The sequence below is a fragment of the Mus caroli genome, chromosome X (assembly GCF_900094665.2).
Source record: "Mus caroli chromosome X, CAROLI_EIJ_v1.1, whole genome shotgun sequence".
In the NCBI taxonomy this organism is placed as follows: domain Eukaryota; kingdom Metazoa; phylum Chordata; class Mammalia; order Rodentia; family Muridae; genus Mus; species Mus caroli.
The window spans coordinates 96,970,506-96,977,718 of NC_034589.1; the positions used below are offsets into that span (position 1 = coordinate 96,970,506).

The window sequence follows — 7,213 nt, forward strand, 5'->3', positions numbered from 1 at the left end:
AGAGGCCCAGAGGAAGGCTGAAGGCCAGCAGAGAAAACTTCCTAGAGAAGATCCTGGCTTGTCCTTCATAACCAGTGAGGACTGGGCAAAATGGAAGCAAGAGTCAGTCCCTGAGAAGGGAGGGTACTCACATCTTTCCAGATGCTATGCAGACTAGAGTATAGTAACCTTGGATTCTTCATCACCTTCAAGGTAGCCCTNGGAGGAAAGATCTGNNATGAATTAGTGTNTCNAGAAAAATANANAAGTTTGACAAGNAAGCAGGCTAAGGGACGCCTAGATAAAAAAGACCAACATTTTCAAACTATTCAGATTTCCCCAGCCTGATTTTCAAAGCCCTGGTCCTCCAAGTGTTTTGGTAGGAGTTCTCCCCTAGAGGGTTTAATCNNCTGGCCNCTCCTNNNCTTGNTTCCAGATACTCAAGTGTGATCGTGAAAAACCGTGCAGTCCCTGAGCCTCTTCTACTGCAGCCANAGGTCCTGACAAAGTAGTGGGATCCAGGTCCCCTGTAGGCAATGAGTTTAGTGGATGGGAAGAACAGAAAGCTGGGTGGGGGTGTTACTTGGAGGAGCTGGGCACTTGATGGGACTCCTGTGCAAGTGGGATGAGGTGTGGTCTCCCAGCTGTCATTCTCTAATGTCATTTCCTTTGCAGGTCCCTGATGCCACCAAGCACGATTCTGTTGCTGCTGCCGTAGAGTGGCAGAGGAAGCTGGAGGCTGTTGTGGCTCTGTTGGCTCTGAGAAACTCTCCTCTGCCTCCTCCTGTTTCTGCCTCTCCAAAAAAGGCTTAGCAAAATGCCCAGTAGTTATCTTCCTGGACATGGACCACAAGGTAGGGAGAGTTAGGGAGTTGGAGGGGTTGTCATTTAGTTATACCTGGGAACTTTGAAACTGAGCTGTCTAGGCTCAGACACTTAACTTCCTCACTCTGACTTAAGAGATGGTATTCCAGGGGCTGCTAGGGGAATCTTCAGTTAGCAACAGTTGCTCAACAGCTAATGGACAGTGTCTGACCCCAAAACAAAACAGAACAAAACTACCACCATTGCCACAACAACAACAACAATAACCACAACCCAGTAGACTGAGGCCCCCAATGTGGCCAGGTCTTACCTGAGTGCAAGAGCATGTCAAATAGAAGGAACGGAAGTGGTCATGACTCCCAGCCCAGGTCAACATCCCCAGTTCACTGTCAACTGGGAAGATCTGGGAGGTCATGCATAGGAAGGATGGTATGAAAGGGATGGAGGGCTTGGTGATGACTTCAGTGCCTTTGTATGTATAGATGTGGAGCCTGGGTGCCTTCCAGTCATGAGCTCAGAGGAGAATTCCAGAGCTGGAGAGACTGGAGAGGAAGGCCGGGCCCTGATGACAAACACCACACAATCAAACAAAACCAAACCAAAGCAAAACAAAATAACAACAAAGTACAACCTCATGAAGTGTGTTAGTGGGAAGCCACTTGGTGGTGGACATACTGCAATAAAGAGCAATGAATGAAAGTGGAGACTTTGCTTCTCACAGAGGTCTGGAAGAATTAGTGATGTAGGCCGGACGGAAATCTAGGGGAGGAGTATGAGGAGGTGCACAACTTCCCTGACACAGTGAGGATCATACCTTAGACCCATGGTTTGACTAAGTGGGATTTTGGCAACTGTGATGGATAGATGGAGGAGCCCAGATCACAGATAAGGGAGTGTGTCTGTTCTTGCTTTCAGGGACAGCTCTTAGACTGGGTGGGGCACCAAATTGCGAGTATTACCTGGGTGGTAACACACATGTGATTTGGCTCTGACCTTTCCTTTTCTGTTCTCAGGTTCTGCTGGAAAGAGGGGGCAGCAGCCTCCTAGCCGCTATGTGCCACCACAGTCTGCCAACTCTGCCTCACTGCCTGGAAGTCTGGACTGCATGTCCTTCTTCACCTAAGAGACCAGAGTGGGAGGTCTCACTACAGCACTGCCTTTTGGTATCCTGTTTCATGTCTAAAGTGACAAGTGTTTTTAAAAATATTTTAACTTTTGGGATGAGTTCTCATGTAGCCAGCCTGGCCTTGGTTTCAGTATACAGCCAACCATGACTTTGATCTCCTGATTTTCTCCACTTCTCAATTCCTGGAATTATAGGCCTGTGCTACCATGCCTGGCTTTTTTTTTTTAAATTAGTTTTAAGTTTTCAGGAGTTTTGTAAGCTTTCAAACAAACCCTTTTTATGGTGCAGGGCATTTACTTGATTGAGGTTAACATCAGTTAACCTCTATTTAGTACTCTTCTGGAATAATTTCTTGCTATCCCTCTTAGTAAAAAAATCAGTATTGTAGGATCTAATGTGATCAATCAGTGGGATTCAGAGTAGGTTTGTATGCCAGCATTTTCATTTGTCCTGTGATCGTACACAAAATGTCATGCCCCTGTATACCATCATCCATGTAGAATCATGAAGATTTGTCACTGTGTCTAGGTGTGTGTGTGTTTGGGGGTGCAAATAATAAACACGTGCTGTAGGCATTAAAAAATGTGAGTTGTTTGTGAAAACAGCATAAGAAAAATATCAAGGAGGATTGTTGGCCTCCACCAAGTCCTCAGGTTACCTAATCATTATTTTTTTTATTATGTATTGAATGAAAATTCAGACGTTGATGAAGCAGACATTTGTTGTGGTACATCTCCTCCCAAATATGCCCGGGCAATGAAAACACAATACAGTTAATACGAGTACATGCTGTGTGCCTAGATTTCATAGATCTACTGCTATACTACCATCTTCTACAGCTTATGAGACCCCTTAGAACTTGAGGTTTCTCCAGGCCATGTGCTTTTGCTCTGCTTTTCTTCTTCCTCATCCTCCTCTGCATCCTCTCCCTCTTCCATTTTCTCCTTCCTCTCTCATCTTCTGCTCCACCTTCCCTTTTATCTGCCTAATCAGCAGCTCTCCTTTATTTTACAAATTAAGTTGGGAAGCAAGTTTACAGGAAATCACTTGTTCACAACCAGTCACAGGAGAACAGAATTAATATCAAATATAATTAGCTCCAGGGCTATCTACAATATTTCCCCCTTTCTGTCCAATTAAAAGTCTGTTTTATCTCAGACATAATTGAACATAACTATTACTATTTTGTAATCTATAATGTACAAGAGACCTAAGACCCAGTCCATCATGTTTGTTAATTAAACAGAACCTCTGTCATCTACCCTTACTTAAAAGACTTATAATCCTATATCTGCCTATGTCTTGGCTTTAGATTGAATGCCATCTGAAAACCATCCTCTCAAAACTGTTCCTCTCAAAATAAAAAGCCTGGGTTGGTTAGGAGACTATGTAGTTTTTTATCCCCACCAGAAATCCAAGAACGACTGATATTAACTGAAAATATATAGGAAGCCTAAAACAGCTTCCAAAACTTAGCCAATCCATAGATCACCTGGACAGTTCCTTACTTCAGCATTTTGGAGCATCTGTCTTCAGCCTACTGGCCAGGGTCATCTGACAGTCTTAGAGAAACAGGAATATTAAGGACTAGCCTACTCTGTCTTGGCAGAATCAAGCTGTCCTAACCTGTAACTGTGTCCTTTCTTTGGACAGTATTATGACTGTAGATGAATGAGGCAATTCTTGCCTAGTGTCTGTTTCACCACAACTGGAGTAACTCAAAGATGCTCAGTTTCTTTGAATCCAAGACAGGGAAAGCTGTCAGGAGCAGCCTGGTCTCAACAAGTGAATAAATAGCATTAAATGTCACATTCTGCAGACTTCTGACGTTTTTGAAAACATCTATGTAATCTAGACTGTTCTCTAACTACTCTCAGCCACTTCTAATGAAAATAACTGAGAACACCCTAACAATAAACTCAGAGCCATGAATTTCCTATTGGACCCTTAACTCACAGGCTTAAACATCTCAGATCTGTTTATAATAGCAGCAATAGAAGGACTGGCCTCAAGCCTTGTACTTCAAAATTTTTAGTATCAAAGATAACCTGTAATAACCACCCCCAGTCCTAAAACCTAGGGAACTGGGATGACGACTCTTCATATCTTCTTCAAGCTGAATATGGGCTTGAGATATTTTAAAGGGAGGGGAAAAGGTAAGAAAATGGGACAGTTAGTTGGCTTTAAGAAGGCCACACCAATGATTGTATTAGTCTCTGATGTCTGCATCCTGACTGGATCCAGATGAAAAACCAAGACATCAGGGGTTCAGGCAGGTCAGTTCAGCATGTCTGATAATGAAATTCACCAAGGCTATATATTCTATAATATATAATCTCAAAACAAAATTTTAGTATCATCAAGATAAACTTTTTGTTTCATTCTCTGGAATCTAGTTCTCAGGGGTCTCCCCCTATCAAATCTGACCCATATAACTCTGAAAGTTGTAAATACCTTAATCACCTTGTCCAAAACCACAAAGACAAACCCTTTTCCCCAAATCAGCATCTCCTTCAGCCGTAACCAGGAAAACCTGTAGCTTGCCCTCTGTCCCAGAGGAACAATAAAACCACCACAATACTCAAAATCACACATATTTTAACCTATTTAGGCCTTTCTAATTTGTCATGTCAGGAATTAAACCCCAAATTCCTGTGGAGCCCATGTAAGACAGAATACAAGTCTCTTGCAGACTTTATTATATCATCTTTAAAACAATTAATTCACACTTCTATTTTCCTTTCCTTTCCTTTCCTTTCCTTTCCTTTCCTTTCCTTTCCTTTCCTTTCCTTTCCTTTCCTTTCCTTTCCTTTCCTTTCCTTTCCTTTCCTTTCTATACCTGCTTATAAGAAGCAGCTTGTCAAACCAAGATTTAAACCCAAAATTCCTGTGGAGCCCACGTTAGACAGAATATGAATATCCTGTAAGACTTATTAGGGCACTCTGTACCTTGAGCCATAGACATTTATTTAATTAATACCTATTATTATATCTATCTGTTATGCTCTCTACCTGGAGCCACAGACTTCTATTACTTAATACCTGTTCATAGCAGGTGATTATCAGGGCTCTCTCTACTTGGAGTCAGCGACTAATACTTCCTAATTCTGAACATGAAATTTCTCATAATTAATAAGCTCTCTGCTTAGAGCAGCTATCCTGTCTGTTGTGCTCTCTACCAGGAGCCACAGACATTTATTTAATTAATACCTATTATAATATCTATCTGTTATGCTCTTTACCTAGAGCCACAGAGTTCTCTTCATTAATACCCGTTTATAGCAGGTGATTATCACTGCTCTCTCTACTTGGAGTCAGTGACTAATATTCCCTATCTGGTTCTGAACGGCAGGTAAAATTTCCCATCTTTAGGTACTACACCTACTTATAAGAGGCAGCTTGTCAAACCAGGATTTAAACCCAAAATCTGTGGAGCCCATGTTAGACAGAATATGAGTATCCCAAGAGACTTATTAGAACACTATATCTTTATACCTTCTTCAAGTATCAAAAGGTTATATTTCTCCCTTTATAGAAATTAATTACCTGGTCCGGAGTCCTTTGTACCTTCGTCTCCCAATTATTTATTCACAGGGAGAAGCTCAGTGTAAAAAGATCCGAGCTGTCTGTGTCCCTGTTTGGAGACGGGGGAGGCAGGGTGGGGAGCGAAAGATACAGGGAAACAAACACAGAAAGGCTCTCTCAGGCATAGATGACTCTCTGCTGTTCCTTAAATCTAGTCACCTTCAAATCCATACTGCTACAGCCTAGGTCACTGCCCAAGCCCAATTTAGGGGTGGGGGTTGGGGGGGGTCAGTGAATTTTTATCTCAGGTTAGTTGAATTCAAATCAATACATTGAGCACCATTTTGTTGTGGTAACTCTCCTCCCAAATATGCCCCAACAATGAAAACACAAGCAGATCTGCTGCTATACTACTATCTTCCATAGCTTATGAGACCCCTTAGAACTTGCAGTTTCTCCAGGCCATGTGCTTCTGCTCTGCTTTTCTTCTTCTTCCTCCTCCTCTGCATCCTCTCCCTCTTCCATTTTCTCCTTCCTCTCTCTCTCATCTTCTGCTCCACCTTCTCTTTTATCTGCCCAATCATCAGCTCTCCTTAATTTACAAATTAAGGTGGGAAGCAGGTTTACAGGAAATCACCTGAGTGCTGACTCATTCCTTGTTCGAAACCCCTCACAGGAGAAGAGATTTAACATCAAATATAATTAACCCCAGAGCTATGCACAACAGGCATCAGTCAGAAGGATTTCCCAAAAGCACTCTTTATTTGCTACCCAGGATAACATGTACAAGGATTGATAGGAACAGTTTTAAAGCCCAAGTACTCCAAGACTTCTGTTAATATTCCAACTGCTGGCCCCACCAGGCAGACAGCTAAGTGACTAGCTCCGGGTAGACTCTTTTGCTGTTTCTTCACTTCCTTCCTTTCTTCACTGCCTCATAAAAAAAATCAGGATCTAACTATAAAGTGCCAGCTGGCCTTGAATTCACTGTGTACCTACCTCAGGTTCATTGGCAAATATCCTATGGTGACCTTTCTGACTTGGACTCTCATATAGGTATACTTCACGTCTGGATTCCTGCTCATATTTGTAATGACACGCACGTGTCTCATGCTGATGCTATCCAATGTTCACAATTCCTTTATTTTCTGAGGCTCTGAGATGTCAGCATTCTTATATTCCCCTTGTAATGGCAGAGAAATGAGCACATAAATCACTGAGGATTTTGAGAATTAAGCTGGGCTGACATCCATCACATACCTTCTTTCTTCCCTTAATCCCAAAGTCTATCATCCTTTGGTGATATATGAATATGCCCCCATGTTCCTGCAGTATTATGATGGCAAAGCCACACCTTGTTTCCACAGTTAAGTAAAAGGGGAAATGTATTTTGGTAGAAGATCGTGGCATAAGAAGAAGAAGAAAGACAACAGGGATAACACAACAGACATTGGAGNAAGGAAAGAGACTAAGGCCCCTTTGACACTATTATTTTCATGAGGCCAGGTGCCTTTGTATCAGGGGTCTTCAGACCTGACATTCTCCATTCCAGGTGTTTCATAATTCATGAGTCTCTGACTGGTATATTTTAGTTCTCTTTGTATATCGGTGTAAATGTTCACTGTTAAGCTTTTTGATATGTCTCCCTTTGTCATGGACAGTCACAGTTCACAGTTGGAAACCCTCACCTCTGTACNATTTTGACTCTCATAAGTTACACAGCCTCAATGATTACTCTGAACATAGCCTTCATTTCAG

General features: G+C 42.2%; 1 pseudogene; it reads left to right on the forward strand.

The window, feature by feature from the left end:
- LOC110287117 overlaps positions 1 to 2,479 on the forward strand; it is a 6,861-nt pseudogene extending 4,382 nt beyond the window's left edge.
- Positions 2,480 to 7,213: the final 4,734 nt, after the last annotated feature.